Raw genomic sequence first — 21,922 nt, 5'->3', positions numbered from 1 at the left:
CAGTTTTCTTTATCATAAAAAATGCCAAAAGCAGGATAATACATGGATTTGACCCGTGGAACCAAAAAAATCACACTTCTACTTCTCTGGCCTACACCAGACTCTTTTAATTAGATATATTGGAGTCTGACCAGTCAGGGAGATACTATTACAGTTTTTTTTACTTCAAAAACTGCCAAAAGCAGAATAATACAGAGATTTGACCCATGGAACTGCAAAACCACATTTCTATTTCTCTGGCCTACACCAGACTCTTTTAATTAGATATATTGTTGTCGGACCAGTCAGGGAGACACTATTAAAGGTTTTTACGGCAAAAAATGCCAAAAGCCGGATAATACAGAGATTTGACCTGTGGAACTGCAAAAGCACAATTCTATTTCTCTGGCCTACACCAGACTCTTTTAAACAGATATATCGAAGTCTGACCAGTCAGGGAGACACTATTATAGTTTTTTTTATGGCAAAAAATGGCAAAAGCAGGATAATAAAGAGATTTGACACGTGGAACCACAAAACCACAGATCTACTTCTTTCGCCTACATCAGATTCTTTTAATTAGATATATTGATGTCTGACCAGTCAGAGAGACTCTATTACAGTATTGTTTTACGTCAAAAAATGCCAAAAGCAGGATAATACAGAGATTTGATCCGTGGTACTGCAAAACCACAGTTCTTTTTCTCTGGCCTACACCAGACTCTTTTAAACAGATATATTGGTTTCTGAACAGTCAGGGAGACACTATTACAGTTTTTTTTATGGCAAAAAATGTCAAAAGCAGGATAATACAGAGATTTGACTCGTGGAACTGCAAAACCACAGTTCTATTTATCTGGCCTACACTAGACTCTTTTAAACAGATATATTGGTGTCTGACCAGTAAGTTAGACACTCTTACAGTTTTCTTTATCATAAAAAATGCCAAAAGCAGGATAATACATGGATTTGACCCGTGGAACCAAAAAAATCACACTTCTACTTCTCTGGCCTACACCAGACTCTTTTAATTAGATATATTGGAGTCTGACCAGTCAGGGAGATACTATTACAGTTTTTTTTACTTCAAAAACTGCCAAAAGCAGAATAATACAGAGATTTGACCCATGGAACTGCAAAACCACATTTCTATTTCTCTGGCCTACAACAGACTCTTTTAATTAGATATATTGTTGTCGGACCAGTCAGGGAGACACTATTAAAGGTTTTTACGGCAAAAAATGCCAAAAGCCGGATAATACAGAGATTTGACCTGTGGAACTGCAAAAGCACAATTCTATTTCTCTGGCCTACACCAGACTCTTTTAAACAGATATATCGAAGTCTGACCAGTCAGGGAGACACTATTATAGTTTTTTTTATGGCAAAAAATGGCAAAAGCAGGATAATAAAGAGATTTGACACGTGGAACCACAAAACCACAGATCTACTTCTTTCGCCTACATCAGATTCTTTTAATTAGATATATTGATGTCTGACCAGTCAGAGAGACTCTATTACAGTATTGTTTTACGTCAAAAAATGCCAAAAGCAGGATAATACAGAAATTTGAACCGTGGAACTGCAAAACCACAGTTATATTTCTCTGGCCTACACCAGACTCTTTTAAACCTATATATTGGTGTCTGACCAGTCAGGGAGACACTATTACAGTTTTTTTTTTATGGCAAAAAATGCCAAAAGCAGGATAATACAGAGATTTGACCCGTGAAACTGCAGTACCACAGTTCTATTTCTCTGGCATACAGCAGACTCTTTTAATTAGATACATTGGTCTCTGACTAGTTAGGGTGACACTATTACATTTTCTCTTACGGCAAAAAAAGCCAAAAGCAGAATAATACAGAGATTTGACCCGTGGAATTGCAAAACCACAGTTCTATTTCTCTGGCCTACACCAGATTCTTTTCAATCGATATATTGGTGTCTGACCAGTTAGGGATACACTATTACAGTTTTTTTAACGGGAAAAATGCCAAAAGCAGGATAATACAGACATTTGACCCGTGGAACTACAAAACCACAGGACTATTTCTCTGACCTACATCAGACTCTTTTAAACAGATATATTCGTGTCTGACTAGTCAGGGAGACACTATTGCAGGTTTTTTTTATGGCAAAAATGCCAAAAGCAGGATAATACAGAGATTTGACCAATGGAACTGCAAAAAACAGTTCTATTTCTCTGTCCTATAGCAGACTCTTTTAAACAGATATATTGAAGTCTGACCAGTTAGGGAGACACTATTACAGGTTTTTTTTAATGACAAAAAATGCCAAAAGAAGGATAATACAGAGATTTGACCCGTGGAACTGCAATACCACAGTTCTATTTCTCTGGTCTACACCAGACTCTTTTAATTAGATATATTGGTGTCTGAACAGTTAGGGAGATACTACTACAGTTTTTTTTTAATGGCAAAAAATGCCAAAAGCATGATAATACAGAGATTTGACCCGTGGAACTACAAAACCACAGTACTATTTCTCTGGCCTACATCAGACTCTTTTAAACAGATATATTCGTGTCTGACTAGTCAGGGAGACACTATTGCAGGTTTTTTTTATGGCAAAAAATGCCAAAAGCAGGATAATACAGAGATTTGACCCATGGAACTGCAAAAAACAGTTCTATTTCTCTGTCCTATAGCAGTCCCTTTTAAACAGATATATTGAAGTCTGGCCAGTTAGGGAGACACTATTACAGGTTTTTTTTAACGACAAAAAATGCCAAAAGAAGGATAATACAGAGATTTAACCCGTGGAACTGCAATACCACAGTTCTATTTCTCTGGTCTACACAAGACTATTTTAATTAGATATATTGGTGTCTGACCAGTTAGGGAGATACTACTACAGTTTTTTTTTTATGGCAAAAAATGCCAAAAGCAGGATAATACAGAGATTAGATCCGTGGTACTGCAAAACCACAGTTCTTTATCTCTGGCCTACACCAGACTCTTTTAAACAGATATATTGGTTTCTGACCAGTCAGGGAGACACTATTACAGTTTTTTTATGGCAAAAAATGTCAAAAGCAGGATAATACAGAGATTTGACCCGTGGAACTGCAAAACCACAGTTCTATTTATCTCGCCTACACCAGACTCTTTTAAACAGATATATTGTTGTCTGACCAGTAAGGTAGACACTCTTACAGTTTTCTTTATCATAAAAAATGCCATAAGCAGGATAATACAGAGATTTGACCCGTGGAACCGAAAAAATCACACTTCTACTTCTCTGGCCTACACCAGACTCTTTTAATTAGAGATATTGGAGTCTGACCAGTCAAGGAGATACTATTACAGCTTTTTTTACTTCAAAAACTGCCAAAAGCAGAATAATACAGAGATTTGAACATGGAACTGCAATACCACAGTTCTATTTCTCTGGCCTACACCAGACTCTTTTAATTAGATATATTGGTGTCTGACCAGTCAGGGAGAAACTATTACAGTTTTTATACGGCAAAAAATGCCAAAAGCAGGATAATACAGAGATTAGACCCATGGAACTGCAAAACCACAGTTCTATTTATCTGGCATACACTAGACTCTTTTAAACAGATATATTAGTGTCTGACCAGTCAGGGAGACACTATTACAGTTTTTTTTTTACGGCAAAAATGCCAAAAGCAGGATAATACAGAGATTTAACCCATGGAACTTTAAAACCACAGTTCTATTTCCCTGGCCTACACCAGACTCATTTAAACATATACAGTTATATGAAAAACTTTGGGCACCCCTACTAATCTTAAGCTTAATGTTTTATAAAAATTGGTGTTTTTGCAACAGCTATTCAGTTTGAGATATGTAATAACTGTTGGACACAGTAATGTTTCTGCCTTGAAATGAGGTTTATTGTACTAACAGAAAATGTGCAATCTGCATTCAAACAAAATTTGACAGTTGCATAAGTATGGGCACCTCACCAGAAAAGTGACATTAATATTTAATAGATCCTCCTTTTGCAAAAATAACAGCCTCTAGTCGCTTCCTGTAGCTTTTAATGAGTTCCTGGATCCTGGATGAAAGGTATTTTTGACCATTCCTCTTCACAAAACAATTCCAGTTCAGTTAAGTTTGATGTTCGCCGAGCATGGACAGCCCTCTTCAAATGATCCCACAGATGTTCAATGATATTCAGGTCAGGGGACTGGGATGGCCATTCCAGAACATTGTAATTTTTCCTCTGCATGAATGCCTGAGTAGATTTGGAGCGGTGTTTTGGTTCTTTGTCTTGCAGAAAGATCCATCCCCTGCGTAACTTCAACTTTATCACTGATTTTTGAACATTTTTGTCAAGAATCTGCTGATACTGAGTGGAATCCATGCGTCCCTCAACTTTAACAAGATTCCCGGTGTCGGCATTGGCCACACAGCCCCAAAGCTTGATGGAACCTCCACCAAATTTTACTGTGGGTAGCAAGTGTTTTTCTTGGAATGCTGTGGTTTTTTGTCGCCATGCATAATGCCTTTTTGTATGACCAAACAACTCAATCTTGGTTTCATCAGTCCACAGGACCTTCTTCAAAAAAGAAATTGGCTTCTCCAAATGTGCTTTTGCATACCTCAGCCAACTCTGTTTGTGGCGTGCTTGCAGAAACGGCTTCTTTCGCATCACTCTCCCATACAGCTTCTCCTTGTGCAAAGTGCGTTGTATAGTTGACCGATGCACAGTGACACCATCTGCAGCAAGTTGATGCTGCAGCTCTCTGGAGGTGGTCTGAGGATTGTCCTTGACTGATCTCACCATTCTTCTTCTCTGCCTTTCTGATGTTTTTCTTGGCCTGCCACTTCTGGCCTTAACAAGAACTGTCCCTGTGTTCTTCCATTTCCTTACTATGTTCCTCACAGTGGAAACTGACAGGTTAAATCTCTGAGACAGCATTTTGTATCCTTCCCCTGAACAACTATGTTGAATAATCTTTGTTTTCAGATCATTTGACAGTTGTTTTGAGGAGCCCATGATGCCACTCTTCAGAGGAGATTCCAACAGGAGAACAACTTGCAAGTGGCCACTTTAAGTAGCTTTTCACATGATTGCATACACCTGGCTATGAAGTTCAAAGCTCAATCAGGTTACAAAACCAAAAAAAGTGCTTTAGTAAGTCAGTAAAAAGTAGGTAGGAGTATTTAAAACAAGAAAATGATAAGGGTGCCCATACTTATGCACCGGTCAAATTTTGTTTGAATGCAGATTGCACATTTTCTGTTAGTACAATAAACCTCATTTCAAGGCAGAAACATTACTGTGTCCAACAGTTATTACATATATCAAACTGAAATAGCTGTTGCAAAAACACCAATTTTTATAAAACATTAAGATTAAGATTAATAGGTGTGCCTAAACTTTTTCATATAACTGTATATTGGTGTCAGACCAGTCAGGGAGACACTATTACCGGTTTTTTTTAACGACAAAAAATGCCAAAAGACGGATAATACAGAGATTTGACCAGTGGAACTGCAATACTACAGTTCTATTTCTCTGGCCTACACCAGACTCTTTTAATTAGATATATTGGTGTCTGACCAGTTAGGGAGATACTATTACAGTTTTTTTTATGGCAAAAAATGCCAAAAGCAGGATAATACAGAGATTTGATCCGTGGTACTGCAAAACCACAGTTCTATTTCTCTGGCCTACACCAGACTCATTTAAATATATATATTGGTGTCAGACCAGTCAGGGAGACACTATTAAAGGCTTTTTTTAACAACAAAAAATGCCAAAAGAAGGATAATACAGAGATTTGACCCGTGGAACTGCAATACCACAGTTCTATTTCTCTGGTCTACACCAGACTCTTTTAATTAGATATATTGGTGTCTGACCAGTTAGGGAGATACTACTACAGTTTTTTTTTTATTGCAAAAAATGCCAAAAGCAGGATAATACAGAGATTTGATTCGTGGCACTGCAAAACCACAGTTCTTTTTCTCTGGCCTACACCAGACTCTTTTAAACAGATATATTGGTTTCTGACCAGTCAGGGAGACACTATTACAGTTTTTTTTTTTACGTCAAAAATGCCAAAAGCAGGATAATACAGAGATTTGACCCATGGAACTTTAAAACCACAGTTCTATTTCTCTGGCCTACACCAGACTCATTTAAACATATATATTGGGGTCAGACCAGTCAGGGAGACACTAATAAAGGTTTTTTTTAACGACAAAAAATGTCAAAAGAAGGATAATACAGAGATTTGACCCTTGGAACTGCAATACCACAGTTCTATTTCTCTGGCCTACACCAGACTCTTTTAATTAGATATATTGTTGTCTGACCAGTTAGGGAGATACTATTACAGTTTTTTTTATGGCAAAAAATGCCAAAAGCAGGATAATACAGAGATTTGATCCGTGGTACTGCAAAACCACAGTTCTTTTTCTCTGGCCTACACCAGACTCTTTTAAACAGATATATTGGTTTCTGACCTGTCAGGTAGACACTATTATAATTCTTTTTTTTAATGAGAAAAAAGGCCAAAAGCAGGATAATACAGAGATTTGACCCGTGGAACAGCAAAACCACAATTCTATTTCTCTGGCCTACATCAGACTCTTTTAATTAGATATATTGGTGTCTGACCAGTTAGGGAGTAGAGATGAGCGTTTTTCTACTCGAACTGTTTGCCAATCTCAAATTCGAGCTGTTTTGGGAGGTGTTCGAGCCGTTCGGCGAACACGAACAATTTGAGAAAAATTCGGCTGTTCGAGGTTATGTTCGATAACTGTTCGTGCACCAAAATCATAGCTGGATTTTTTCTCAGTAATGATGAAAATTAATGTTAATACGCAGTTTGAGTGTACAGCGAGGTGGGGGGAGGGGCAGGGGATGGATCTCTGCAGGAACAATGAAGATCTCCATTTTTTTTTCTCTTTCCCGCATTTGCAGTGGGGAGGTGCAATCTGTCAGCCTATCAGCAGCGCACACACGGAGCGAAGTGCTTTTTTTCACACAAGCAAGGGCATGTGTCATTGGCAGTGTATGTCACATGTCCTTGCCCTGTAAGACCAAGCCATTTTCCCCGTCGCCACCATTTTCTCACTGCTGCAGCTGCGTGTTAGACGGCACCGCTGTTGCTGTGTGCGCTATACCTTGTTAATTTCAAGCCAATTTTCGCACAAATCTACAGATAGCTTGGGAGTAGGGAATAGTTGTGATTGCAGTCCTTTTAAGGACTAGGTTACAGCATTTCCTACGACTTTTATCAGGCAGGTCTGTGCTCTTAAATAGATAGATTGTGGGAGTAAAGACTAATTGTAATTGGAGTCCTTTTCAGGACTAGGTTACATCAGTTACTATCAGTTTTTGCCAGGCAGGTCTGTGCCAGTGCTGTGCAAGTTTTTTTCACAGCATTTGGCTGAATCTAGCAAAGCTAATCCTTTTTGGCCTATTGCAGAGTGTATTAGTCAGTGGAGTAGCCTATCTGTGTTGCAAGATATACCACCTGTGTATAGAATACCAATTTTTTTACTGCACCTAGTGAAGTAAAATCTTTTGGGCATAGCATCATTCTATTAGTCCATCTATACTGACCTCCATCAGGTTGCAAACTGAATCTAATTTTTTTCTGCATCTACCTCTGAAAAAATATTGGGCTTCTAGCTGTGTATGGGACTTGTTGTACTAGTCCATCTATACTGACCTCCATCAGGTTGCAAACTGCATATATTTTTTTCTTCATCTACCTCTGAAAAAATATTGGGCTTCTAGCTGTGTGTGGGACTTGTTCTATTAATCCATCTATACAGACCTCCATCAGGTTGCAAACTGAATATATTTTTTTCTGCATCTACCTCTGAAAAAATATTTGGTCTTCTAGCTGTGTGTGGGACTTGTTCTATTAGTCCATCTATACTGACCTCCATAAGGTTGAAAACTGAATATAATTTTTTTCTGCATCTACCTTTGAAAAAATATTTGGCCTTCTAGCTGTGTGTGGGACTTGTTCTATTAGTCCATCTATACTGACCTCCATAAGGTTGAAAACTGAATATAATTTTTTTCTGCATCTACCTTTGAAAAAATATTTGGCCTTCTAGCTGTGTGTGGGACTTGTTCTATTAGTCCATCTATACTGACCTCCATAAGGTTGCAAACTGAATATAATTTTTTTCTGCATCTACCTCTGAAAAAATATTTGGCCTTCTAGCTGTGTGTGGGACTTGTTCTATTAGTCCATCTATACTGACCTCCATAAGGTTGCAAACTGAATATAATTTTTTTCTGCATCTACCTCTGAAAAAATATTTGGCCTTCTAGCTGTGTGTGGGACTTGTTCTATTAGTCCATCTATACTGACCTCCATAAGGTTGCAAACTGAATATAATTTTTTTCTGCATCTACCTCTGAAAAAATATTTGGCCTTCTAGCTGTGTGTGGGACTTGTTCTATTAGTCCATCTATACTGACCTCCATAAGGTTGCAAACTGAATATAATTTTTTTCTGCATCTACCTCTGAAAAAATATTTGGCCTTCTAGCTGTGTGTGGGACTTGTTCTATTAGTCCATATATACAGACCTCCATCAGGTTGCAAATTGAATATAATTTTTTTCTGCATCTAACCCAGCCAATAGTTTTGGCCTAATACCACAGTTTGGCCACTCAGCTCTGCTCGGTTCCCATCCATTGTTTTTTTGTGCAAACAACTCCAGAGTTGTGAATTAGTTAACCACCAAAATGAGTGGAAAAAGGCCTGCTGCTGGTGGAAAGGGGAATAGGCGTGTTGGGAAGGGGAAAAAAGGTTGTGTCCGTGGGGTAGGTGTTAAAGCAACAGTAACATCTGCAGAAGAAAGACCATCTTCCAGCCAAACTAAAATGTCTACTTCTTTTAGCGGACAATGTGATAAGATCCCTTTCTTACGGCCACGCCAATTGCTACAAATTCCAGATGAGGCACAAAAACAGCAGGTGCTTCAACGGATATCAAGTGCTCCTTTATGTGGGCTCTCCTCCACATCAACTTCAACATCACAAATACTCCAGTCCTCAAAGGTGTCACCCCAATCGCACTTGCTTCCTCACAGCTCCCAAATCTCCAGCTGCCCGTCTGAGTATGAGGTAGAACAGATGGTTGAGTCTGCAGAGCTGTTTACTCATACTATAGCCTGGGAATCAGAGGTCGACTCCAGCGCTTCTGTGAATCCAGACGAGGAAATGATCTGCACTGATGCCCAGAATCTTTATGAGTCAGATCCAGGACCAGACGCAGAAGGTTCTGACCATAATGTAGACCCTCATTCCCAAACTGTAACTCCTGTTGGTGGAGACAATGAGGAAGACGATGATAAGACTCAAATACCTGATTGGAGCGACAACTTTAGTTTTTTGTCAGGGCAGGAACAGGTTGGCTCTGAGGACGACGGGTGTGATAACGCACAGGGTGATGATGATGAGGTTGGAGATCCCACTTACTGTCAACCCACAGTCAGCCAAGAGATGAGGTCAGCAGAGGAGGTGGAGGAAGATGCTAGTGACGACGAGGTCAGGTTGCGCCTTCCTGGACAGAGACGTAGTACTGGAAGCACGTCAACAACTGCATCCTCAAACACAACTCTGCCTCTCACCACAAGTCGTAGTGGCTCTTCAGGTCGCATGGGTACTAAGCCTTGCATAGCCTGGGCATTTTTTCAGATCGATAAAGATGACCCAACTTGTGTTATCTGTAACATTTGTCAGCAAAAGCTAAGTAGAGGCCAAAAAATACATAGTTTGAGTACTTCATGCATGAACCTGCACATAGACATGAAGCATAAGTTGCAGTGGGAAGCTCAGTGTGCTACAATGCGGCCTAGCCGGCCGGGCCAACCACCGTCTGCCATATCTTGTGCATCCGTGGCCTCTTCATCCTCTGTGACTGGGGGGACAGCAGTCACACCTGTTTTGGGGCGCAGACCTGCCAACTCTTTACCCGCAACAGCCAGCGTGATTGGCAGGTCATCATTTTCTTTGGAGGTGGTAACACCAGCTGGTATTGAGCGCTGTCCGACATCAATAGCACCACCTTTGGATCAAGGCAACCTAACATGTCCGCCTGCATCTTCCTCACAGACCGGCAGTTTGCCGGGGACACCCTTATCAACCCCGTCTAAGCACAATAGCCAGCCCTCGGTCCCTCAGATGTGGACGAGTAAAAGACCATTTCCTCCTAGCCATGAGAAAGCTAAGAGGTTGAATTTCACCATCTGCAAGCTCTTGGCTACAGAAATGCTGCCTTTTCGCCTGGTGGACACAGAGGATTTTCGAGACCTTATGTCCGTCGCAGTGCCCCAGTACCAGATGCCCAGTCGGCACTACTTCTCAAAGAAAGGTGTGCCTGCGCTCCACCAGCGTGTCGCACACAACATCACCGCTTCTTTGAGAAACTCTGTGTGTGACAGGGTGCATTTCACCACAGACACTTGGACGAGTAGGCATGGACAGGGGCGTTACATGTCGCTGACTGGGCACTGGGTAACTATGGTGACAGCAGGACAAGGGGCTGCTGTCCAAGTCTTGCCGTCCCCACGAGTTGTGCGTCAATCCTCTTTATGTCAAAGTTCCTCCACTGCTTCTGCCTCCTCAACCTCCTCTCGGTCCTCCACCTGCACCCAAAGCCTGTCTGGTCATGCCACAAGCTTTCTAACTGCGCAGAAGGGATCTTGCACACCTCCTTACTATGCTGGCAGTAGGGCTCAACGTCATCAGGCGGTTTTTACATTGAAATGTCTGGGAAATGTGAGTCACACAGCTGAGGAGTTGTGGTCAGCTCTGGAGAACCAATTTCATGAATGGTTGTCTCCACTGGACCTGAAACCAGGGAAGGCCGTGTGCGACAATGCTGCAAACCTGGGTGCGGCCCTTCGCCGGGGCAATGTCACACACGTGCCTTGTATGGCTCACGTGTTGAACCTGGTTGTCCAGCAATTTTTAGCAAGCTATCCCAGACTAGATGGCCTTCTGCAGAGGGCACGGTCGCTGTGTGCTCACTTCCGCCGTTCGCATCCCGCAGCTCAGCGACTTACATCTCTACAGAAGTCGTTGGGCCTGCCACTTCACCGGCTAAAATGCGATGTGCCTACCCGGTGGAATTCAACTCTGCACATGTTGCAGCGACTGTGGCAGCACCGACAAGCCCTGGTGCAATACGTTCTGACGTATAGCCTGGGCCAACGAGATTCAGAGGTGGGGCAAATCACGCTGGAGGAGTGGTCTCAGATCAGGGACCTATGCACCCTTCTGCACAGTTTTGAAATGGCGACGAAGATGTTTAGTGCTGACGATGCCATTATCAGCATGACTATTCCGGTGATTTACATGCTGGAGCACATGTTAAACAGAATTCAGAGTCAGGTGGTGGCACAAGAGGAGGTGGAGGAAGTAGAGGAGGAGGAGTTGTATGCGGAAGGGCTAACATCTGCAAGGTCCAGACGGTCGGCAGCACCAAGGCGGCAGGCATGTGAGGGTGGGGGAGATGGTTTTACCAGGGCACATGGTAGCAGCCAAACTAGTGAGGAAGGTGCAGGAGCCCAGGAAGAAGTGGAGGACGAACTGATGGAAGACTCATCAGATGAGGGAGACCTTGATCACATTTCTGTTGTGCGAGGTTGGGGGGAGAGGACAGAGGAAGGAAGCATGATTGATACCTCGCCACCAACACAACAGGGACTTGGTGCTCCTGGATGCGCAACACACATGAGTGCCTTCTTGCTGCACTACCTGCAACATGACCCTCGAATTGTGAGAATTAGAAATAATCCTGACTACTGGGTTGCCACACTGTTAGATCCCCGGTACAAAAGTAAATTTGCAGAAATTATTCCTGCCATATAAAGGGATGCACGCATGCAGGAGTATCAGCAGAGACTGTTGCAGAATCTTACATGTGCTTTTCCACAAAATACCAGTGGTGCACGTAGTGAATCTCACATTTCCAACTTGCCAACCGTGGGACCGTCAAGTGTTCAGCACTCAAACCGTAACAGAACCACAGTATCTGCTGGTAACATCAATTTTGCGGAATCATTTCACCACTTTTTTAGCCCATCCTTTGCAAGGCCACAGGAGACAAGAAGTCTGACACATATTCAATGCCTAGAGACGATGGTACAGGAGTATCTCCAAGTAAACATTGAAGCCACGACTGTGTCACTGGACCCTTGCTCTTTTTGGGCTTCCAATCTGGATAAATGGCCGGAGCTAGCCACTTACGCCTTGGAGATCTTGTCATGCCCCGCAGCCAGCGTTCTGTCTGAACGTGTGTTCAGCACTGCTGGTGGTGTGCTGACAGATAAGCACACGCGGCTCTCCACTGATAATGTAGACAGACTCACGTTCATAAAGATGAACAAATCATGGATCCGAAACAACTTTTCTACCCCTGTGTCATCCTGGGGAGAGTAAAAGCTTGATGATTGGTTAAAATCACCCTACCAACCGTTTTAAACTTTCAAATTACTAATCATGTTTATCTGTATCTTGGCTGGAAAATAATTTGGGCTTTGTAGCAGTGTGCAGCACTGATTCTATTAGGCCATCTATAATAAGCTCCACCAGATTTAAAATTACTAATCATGTTTATCTGTATCTTGACTGGAAAATAATTTGGGCTTTGTAGCAGTGTGCAGCACTGATTCTATTAGGCCATCTATACTAAAGCTTCACCAGATTTAAAATTAATAATAATTTTTAGCTGCATCTAGCCCGGAAAATAATTTTGGGGCTCCGAGATGCGCAAGACACATAAGTGCCTTCTTGCTGCACTACCTGCAGCATGACCCTCATATTGTCAGAATTCGAAGTAATCATGACTACTGGGTTGCCACACTCTTAGATCCCCCAAACTTTTCGATCAAACTTTTCATTTTAATAAAGACCAAAAAAATGGTCATTTTTGAAATTATAAGCATTAGCAGGTTGTTAGAAACTGAAATCAAACAGTTTTCAACTCAAAACTTTATTCTAGGTGATGTTACATTTTCTCATAGGATCCCTTGTTCGAAAGGAGCTTCTGAACTCTCTCGTCCATTGAATTTGTCAGGTTTTGGATGGTTTCTGCTTCAATTGTTTTGCATGAGGACAGAATACCCTCCCAGAGCTGTTGCTTAGATGTGAACTGCCTCCCGTCATCATAGACACTCCTTTTAATGATGCTCCAAAGGTTCTGAATGGGGTAGAGGTCAGGGGAGCATGGGGGTCACACCATAAGTTTGTCCCCTTTTATGCCCATATCAGCCAGAGATGCAGATGTTTTATGTGCAGCATGAGATGGTGCATTATCCTGCAGAAAAATGATCTTGCTGTGAAATACACGGTTCTTCTTCTTGAACCATGGCAGGAAGTGCTGTTTGAGAAAATCCACATACATTATGGAGTTCATCTTTAGCGCCTTCAGGGATCCTAAAGGGGCCGACAATCTCTCTCCCCATGATTCCAGCCCAAAACATTACTCCACCTCCTCCTTGTTGGCGCTGTAGCCGTGTTTGCGTGGGGTGTCCATCAACCAGCCATCCTCCACTCCATCCATCTGGACCATCGAGCGCTGCACGGCACTCATCCGTGAACAAAACAGTTTTGAAATCAGTCTTCATGTAATGTTTGGCCCACTGGAGCCGTTTCTGCTTGTGTGAAGTGGATAGAGGAGGTCGACAGGATGGCGTATTCACAGCTGCAAACCTCTGAAGGACCCTGCATCTTGTTGTTCGGGGGACGTTGGAGGCACAAGCAGCTTCAAAAACTTGTCTGCTGCTATGACAAGGCTTTTTTGCCGCTGCTGTTTCAACCTGACGTAATTGCCTGTAGGAAAGAGTCCTCAATTTGCCCTTATCAGCACGCACACGTGTGTACTGTGAATCAGCTACATACTTCTTGATTGCCAAGACACTTCATCCTGATCATCGCACAATGTTGATTGTAGTCATGCCTTGACCTAAACACTCCACAATTTGTTGCTTCTCAGCAGCCGACACATCCTTTTTCTTTCCCATTTTGGCAGAAAATGTAGGCTGCTTAATAATGTGAGAGAGCCTTCTTAAGTAGTCTTGCCTTTCATTGGACACAGCTGCCAAACTAATTAGCACAGGTGTCTGCAATTGCTTACAGTGATATAAAGAGCCCTGACACACATCACCATCAATGAGTTTAACTGACAAACAAACAAATTCTTCCCTTATCACTCCTAAACACTTTTTGCATAATAATTTGGAATGCAGTGTACATGTGCTTTTCCACAAAACACCAGTGGTTCACGGAGTGAATCTTACAGTTCTAACTTGCCAACCATGGTTTGTATGGAGTTGTTCAATAAAGGGCCCAAAATTAAGATAACATAGATGGGAGAGGTCTTTATGAATAGGAATTCCTAAGTATTTGATACCCTGTGAGGGCCAGGCAAAGGGAAAGTTGGACTGGATGGAATCCTATATGGATTTGGGGAGGGAGACATCGAGGGCCTCAGACTTCGCTGCATTGATTTTAAAATTTGACCATGTAACAAAGTAATCTATTTCAGCCATAACAGCATGGATGGATATATGTGATTGAGTGATATATACTAGGACATCATCAGCAAATAGAGAGCACTTGTACTCGGTGCCTCCCACCTCAATCCACCTAATATTGGGGTTATGGCGAATTGATGAGAGCAGGTGCTCCGTCACTAGAATGTATAAGAGAGGGGACAGATGACATCCCTGCCTTGTCCCATTGGTGATTGTGAAAGGTGATGAAAATGTTCTGACGCACCCCCTGGGCCTTGGGACACCCGGAGCCGGACCCTTTTTGGTGGATGCTGGTGGTTGTAGTCTTCGTGGCGGCGACCCGGTTCCGTGGCTCAGGGTGGTCAAACCAGTGGCGGAACTATTTATGTGGTTTTGATGTTTAAATGTCCGACTACGCCACCCGTGGATTGCGGTCAGAGTGAACCGCCGCTACAGGGCAGACCGCTGAGGCTGGTGTTGTGGGTGCAGCAGAGCGTAGCATAACTCCCCACGGGAGGAGTATAGCCTCAGGGCAGTGTATGCTGAGGATGGGGGTGATGGTGCAGGGCAGCAGCAGTAACGACACGGAGTCAGTGATGCAGTTCAGGGCCTTTACTCACAGTTCTTATTATCCAGACCACGTCTGCAGGTAACGGCTGCCCACGTCGTACTGTGCTCACCAGGTGAGGGGCTCAGACAACTCCCAGATAACTTTGGAGCGCTTCTCAGGACCCCCTTTGTGTGTCCTTTGTCTGGCCTTTCTTACCAACACGTCTGTCCGGCTGCCTCGGGCCTCCTCTTGGTAAACTTGGCACCAGTTTCCCTGACCCTATGTGGTGCCTTCCTAGCGGGTGTAGCGAGGGGCTGCGCCACATAAAATGTCAGAGCCTCCGGTTTCTAGCTGAGGGTCGTTTCCTGCCTCCACTAGTTCGGGGACCGGTCTCCCCCTTTGGCCTGACCCCTCCACGCAGGTGGATTCGGGCGTGCGGTGGCGACTCGCCCGTCCGCACCCCTGGGATCCCTTCATTCCTCGTTCCTGGAGCCTTCTCCGCTCCTCTTCCTTCCTTCTCCCTCTTGCAGGCCTGGGCCTCTGTTACTAGGCCCACCTCCGGAGCAGAGCTCATGCAGAGCCCCTGCTCCCTGCCACTTCTGCTCAGACTTCTCTGCACTGAACTAAGATGGTGCCCACCTTTTATACTCCCTTCTCAATGCACCCAGGAACTGCTTCCTCCCTGCTCCTGCACTACAGGGTTCCCCTTCCTCAGTGTTCCCTCCCCCCACTCCAGCCAGGGACAGGGACTGTGGTGCCCATCTCAGGGGCATATTGGTCGCCCTGCCCCACGGCAATGTGGTGTAATGCATGCAGGTGTCGGGTCCTGATCCACACTCCATCCTTACCTGAGAGTGAGATATCACACCTCTGGGTGAGGTGCAATACGTCTGTAGCAACCGAGCCCTCAGGGTGCTACAGTTCCATTTATCTTCAGCCTAGGTGACGTATTGTGATACAGGGCCGTGATTTTGGCTATAAAAGGGTCCCCTAGACCCCTACCCCAAGCTTTTTAAGAGAATCATATATGGCGTGCCAGGAGACTCTATGGAATGCTTTCTCAGCATCCAACGAGAGTATCTACTTACAAATTTTTAACTGCATCTAGCCCAGGAAATACTTTGTGCCTAGTAGCAGTGTCTGCTAGTCAGCGGATTATCCCGGCTGTTAAGCAAGCTACACCACCTGTAGTTTGGACACTTAATTTTTTCAAAGGAAATGCTTCGGTACCACGGGATACTCAGTGAAGAGCATCAGGAGGCACCCCAAGGCATAGGGGCTGGGACTGGCAGTAGGATGCCTTGCGGTGGACAGCCGAGCTCGATCCTTATAAAAGCTTTTTAACTGCAGCAGCTTTAGTGGACGCTACTGGAACTGGAATTACGCGGCTGCTGGCATGAGACTTGCCCTCCAATAGATCCTTGTAAATGGATTTAAAGTGTATTCATTCAAATTAGAGAAACAATTTAAATTAAAAAACTTAGAGCTGCCTCCACCACATGGGGGCTCGCTCGACCCACCAGCGGACAGGCACCAGTATTGGGAGAGGGGGGCTGGCCGTCAGGGTTCACCGCGGCTCTGGCACAAACCCGGCGACACGGAGGTGGCACGGGCAGGAGCGGACTGAACGTGTCGGCTTCTCACTTTTTGGATTTTAGAAGGGCATGACATGCCTATATCTGTGTCTCCCCTCCTTTTACTCCTCCACCTCTTTTCTTTTCTCATGACTATATGTACTTGTCACTTTTCCATGTGTTAGTTGTGTCTTCTGAGCAGTTTGTCAGCTTTTGGACACCTTTGAAGGTGTTTTCTATGTGTTTCTATGTGTTTTTGTTTGCCTGCCATTGGTTTTAACGGTGTTCGAAGGTGTTCGACGAACAGTTTGACGAACAGTTCGGCGAGCACACGGGTGTTCGACGAACCGAACCGAACTCGAACACTATGGGGGTGGCTCAACACTATTAGGGAGATACTACTACAGTTTTTTTTTATGGCAAAAATTGCCAAAAGCAGGATAATACAGAGATTTGATCCGTGGTACTGAAAAACCACAGTTCTTTTTCTCTGGCCTACACCAGACTCTTTTAAACAGATATATTGGTTTCTGACCAGTCAGGGAGACACTATTTCAGTTTTTTTTTACGTCAAAAATGCCAAAAGCAGGATAATAAAGAGATTTGACCCGTGGAACTGCAAAACCACAGTTCTATTTATCTGGCCTACCCCAGACTCTTTTAAACAGATATATTAGTGTCTGACCAGTCAGGGAGACACTATTACAGTTTTTTTTTACGTCAAAAATGCCAAAAGCAGGATAATAAAGAGATTTGACCCGTGGAACTGCAAAACCACAGTTCTATTTATCTGGCCTAAACCAGACTCTTTTAAACAGATATATTAGTGTCTGACCAGTCAGGGAGACACTATTACAGTTTTTTTTTACGTCAAAAATGCCTAAAGCAGGATAATACAGAGATTTGACCCGTGGAACTGCAAAACCACAGTTCTATTTTTCTGGCCTACACCAGACTCTTTTAAACAGATATGTTTGTGTCTAACCAGTCAGGGAGACACTGTTACAGGTTTTTTACGGCTAAAAATGCCAAAAGCAGGATAATACAGAGATTTGACCCATGGAACAGCAAAACCACTGTTCTATTTCTCTGGCCGACACCAGACTCTTTTAAAAAGATATATTAGTGTCTGACCAGTCAGGGGGACACTATTCCAGGTTTTTTTTAGGCAAAAAATTCCAAAAGCAGGATAATACAGATATTTGACCAGTGGAACAGCAAAAAAACATTTCTATTTCTCTGGCCTACACCACACTCTTTTAAACAGATATATTAGAGTCTGACCAGTCAGTGAGACATTATTACAGTTTTTTTTTTAAGGCAAAAAATGTCCAAAGCAAGACAATACAGAGATTTGGCAGGTGGAACCACAAAACCACAGATCTATTTCTCTGGCCTACACCAGACACTTTTAATTAGATATATTGGTGTCTGATCAGTCAGGGAGACACTGTTACAGTTGTTATTTATGGCAAAAAATGCCAAAAGCAGGATAATGCAGAGATTTGACCCTTGGAACTGCAAAACCACAGTTCTATTTCTGTGGCCTACACCAGACTCTTTTAAACAGATATATTGGAGTCTGACCAGTCAGGGAGACACTAGTACAGTTTTTTTAATGGCAAAAAATGCCAAAAGCAAGATAATGCAGAGATTTGACCCGTGGAACCGCAAAACCACAGTTCTATTTCTCTAGCCAACAATAGACTCATTTAATAAGATATATTGGAGTCTGACCAGTCAGGGAGACACTATTACAGTTGTTTTTTTACAGAAAAAAATGCCAAAAGCAGGATAATACAGAGATATGACCCGTGGAACTGCAAAACCACAGTTCTATTTCTCTGGCCTACACCAGACTCATTTAAACATATATATTGGTGTCAGACCTGTCAGGGAGACACTATTACAGGTTTTTTTTAACGACAAAAAATATGAAAAGGAGGATAATACATAGATTTGACCCGTGGAACTGCAATACCACGGTTCTATTTCTCTGGCCTACACCAGACTCTTTTAATTAGATATATTGTTGTCTGACCAGTTAGGGAGATACTATTACAGTTTTTTTTTACAGCAAAAAATGCCAAAAACAGGATACTACAGAGATTTGTTCCGTGGTACTGCAAAACCACAGTTCTTTTTCTCTGGCCTACACCAGACTCTTTTAAACGGATATATTGGTTTCAGACCAGTCAGGGAGACACTATTATAGTTCTTTTTTTATGAGAAAAAAGGTCAAAAGCAGGATAATACAGAGATCTGAGCCGTGGAACTGCAAAACCACATTTCTATTTCTCTGGCCTACACCAGAATCCATTAATTTGATATATTGGTGTATGACCAGTCAGGGAGACACTATTACAGGTTTTTTACGGCAAAAAATGCGAAAAGCAGGATAATACAGAGATTTGACCCGTGGAACTGCAAAACCACAGTTCCTTTTCTCTGGCCTACACCAGACTCTTTTAAACAGATATATTAGTGTCTGACCAGTCAGGGAGACACTATTACGGGTTTTTTTATGGCAAAAAATGCCAAAAGCAGGATAATACAGAGAGTGGACCCGTGGAACTGCAAAACCACAGTTCTATTTCTCTGGCCTACATCAGACTATTTTAAACAGATATATTGGTGTCTGACCAGTTAGGGAGACAATATTACAATGTTTTTTAACAGCAAAAAATGCCAAAAGCAGGATAATACAGTCATTTGACTCGTGGAACTACAAAACCACAGTACTATTTCTCTGGCCTACATCAGACTCTTTTAAACAGATATATTAGTGTCTGACTAGTCAGGGAGACACTATTGCAGGTTTTTTTTTATGGCAAAAAATGCCAAAAGCAGGATAATACAGAGATTTGACCCATGGAACTGCAAAAAACAGTTCTATTTCTCTGTCTTACACCAGACCCTTTTAAACAGATATATTGAAGTCTGACCTCTTAGGGAGACACTATTACATTTTTTTTTAACGACAAAAAATGCCAAAAGAAGGATAATACAGAGATTTGACCCGTGGAACTGCAAAACCACAGTTCTATTTCTCTGGCCTACACCAGACTCATTTAAACATATATATTGGTGTCAGACCAGTCAGGGAGACACTATTACAGGTTTTATTTATGTCAAAAAATGCCAAAAGTAAGATAATACGAGATTTGACCCGTGGAACTGTAAAACCACAGTTCTCTTTCTCTGGCCTACACCAGACTCATTTAAACAGATATATTGGTGTCTGACCAGTAAGGTAGACACTCTTACAGTTTTCTTTATCATAAAAAATGCCAAAAGCAGGATAATACAGAGATTTGACCCGTGGAACTGCAAAATGACAGTTCTATTTTTCTGGCCTACACCAGACACTTTTAAACAGATATATTAGTGTATGACCAGTCAGGGAGACACTATTCCAGGTTATTTTTATGGCAAAAAATTCCCAAAGCAGGATAATACAGAGATTTCACCAGTGGAACAGCAAAAAAACATTTCTATTTCTCTGACCTACACCAGACTCTTTTAAACAGATATATCGAAGTCTGACCAGTCAGGGAGACACTATTATAGTTTTTTATGGCAAAAAATGGCAAAAGCTGGATAATAAAGAGATTTGACACGTGGAACCACAAAACCACAGATCTACTTCTCTGGCCTACACCAGATTCTTTTAATTAGATATATTGGTGTCTGACCAGTCAGAGAGACTCGGTTACAGTGGTTTTTTACGGCAAAAAATGCCAAAAGCAGGATAATACAGAAATTTGAACCGTGGAACTGCAAAACCACAGTTCTATTTCTCTGGCCTACACCAGACTCTTTTAAACAGATATATTGGTGTCAGACCAGTCAGGGAGACACAATTACAGGTTTTTTTATGGCAAAAAAGGAAAAGGCCAAAAGCAGGATATTACAGAGATTTGACGCATGGAACTTCAAAACCACAGTTCTATTTTTCTGGCCTACACCAGACTCTTTTAAACAGATATATTGGTGTCTGACCAGTCAGGGAGACACTATTACAGTTTTTTTTACGGCAAAATATGCCAAAATCAGGATAATACAGAGATTTGACCCGTGAAACTGCAATACCGCAGTTCTATTTCTCTGGCATACAGCAGACTCTTTTAATTAGATACATTGGTCTCTGACCAGTTAGGGTGACACTATTACATTATTTTTTACGGCAAAAAAAGCCAAAAGCAGAATAATACAGAGATTTGACCCATGGAACTGCAAAACCACAGTTCTATTTCTCTGGCCTACACCAGATTCTTTTCAATAGATATATTGGTGTCTGACCAGTTAGGGAAACACTATTACAGTTTTTTTTAACGGCAAAAAATGCCAAAAGCAGGATAATACAGACATTTAACCCGTGGACCTACAAAACCACAGTACTATTTCTCTGGCCTACATCAGACTCTTTTAAACAGATATATTCGTGTCTGGGAGACACTATTGCAGGTTTTTTTATGGCAAAAAATGCCAAAAGCAGGATAATACAGAGATTTGACCCATGGAACTGCAAAAAACAGTTCTATTTCTCTGTCCTATACCAGACCCTTTTAAACAGATATATTGAAGTCTGACCTGTTAGGGAGACACTATTACAGTTTTTTTTTACGTCAAAAAATTCCAAACACAGGATAATACAGAGATTTGACCTGTGGAACTGCAAAACCACAGATGTATTTCTCTTGCCTACACCAGACTCTTTTAAACAGATATATTGGTGTCTGACATTTCATAGAGACACTATTCCCATTTTTTTTTACGGCAAAAAATGCAAAAAACAGGATAATACATAGATTTGACACGTGGAACTGCAAAACCACAGTTCTATTTCTCTGGCCTTCATTAGACTCTTTTAAACAGATATATTGGTGTCTGACCAGTCAGGGAGACACATTTACAGTTTTTTATTACAGCAAACAATGCCAAAAGCAGGATAATTCAGAGATTTGACCCGTGGAACCGAAAAACCACAGTTCTATTTCTCTGGCATACACCAGACTCTTTTAAACAGATATATTGGTGTCTGACCAGTCAGGGAGACACTATTACAGTTGTTTTTTACGGAAAAAAATGCCAAAAGCAAGATAATACAGAGATTTGACCCATGGTACTGAAAAACCACAGTTCTATTTCTCTGGCCTACAACAGACTGTTTTAAACAGATATATTGGTGTCTGACCAGTCAGGGTTATATTATTACATTTTTTTTTACGGTAAAAAATGCCAAAAGCAGGATAATACAGACTTTAGACTCATGGAACTGCAAAACCACAGTTCTATTTCTCTGGCCTACATCAGACTCTT

This window comes from Phyllobates terribilis, unplaced genomic scaffold, assembly GCF_046119375.1.
Source record: "Phyllobates terribilis strain yellow unplaced genomic scaffold, ASM4611937v1 Scaffold_12__6_contigs__length_324123572, whole genome shotgun sequence".
In the NCBI taxonomy this organism is placed as follows: Eukaryota; Metazoa; Chordata; class Amphibia; order Anura; family Dendrobatidae; genus Phyllobates; species Phyllobates terribilis.
Note: the sequence above shows the minus strand (reverse complement) of the source record.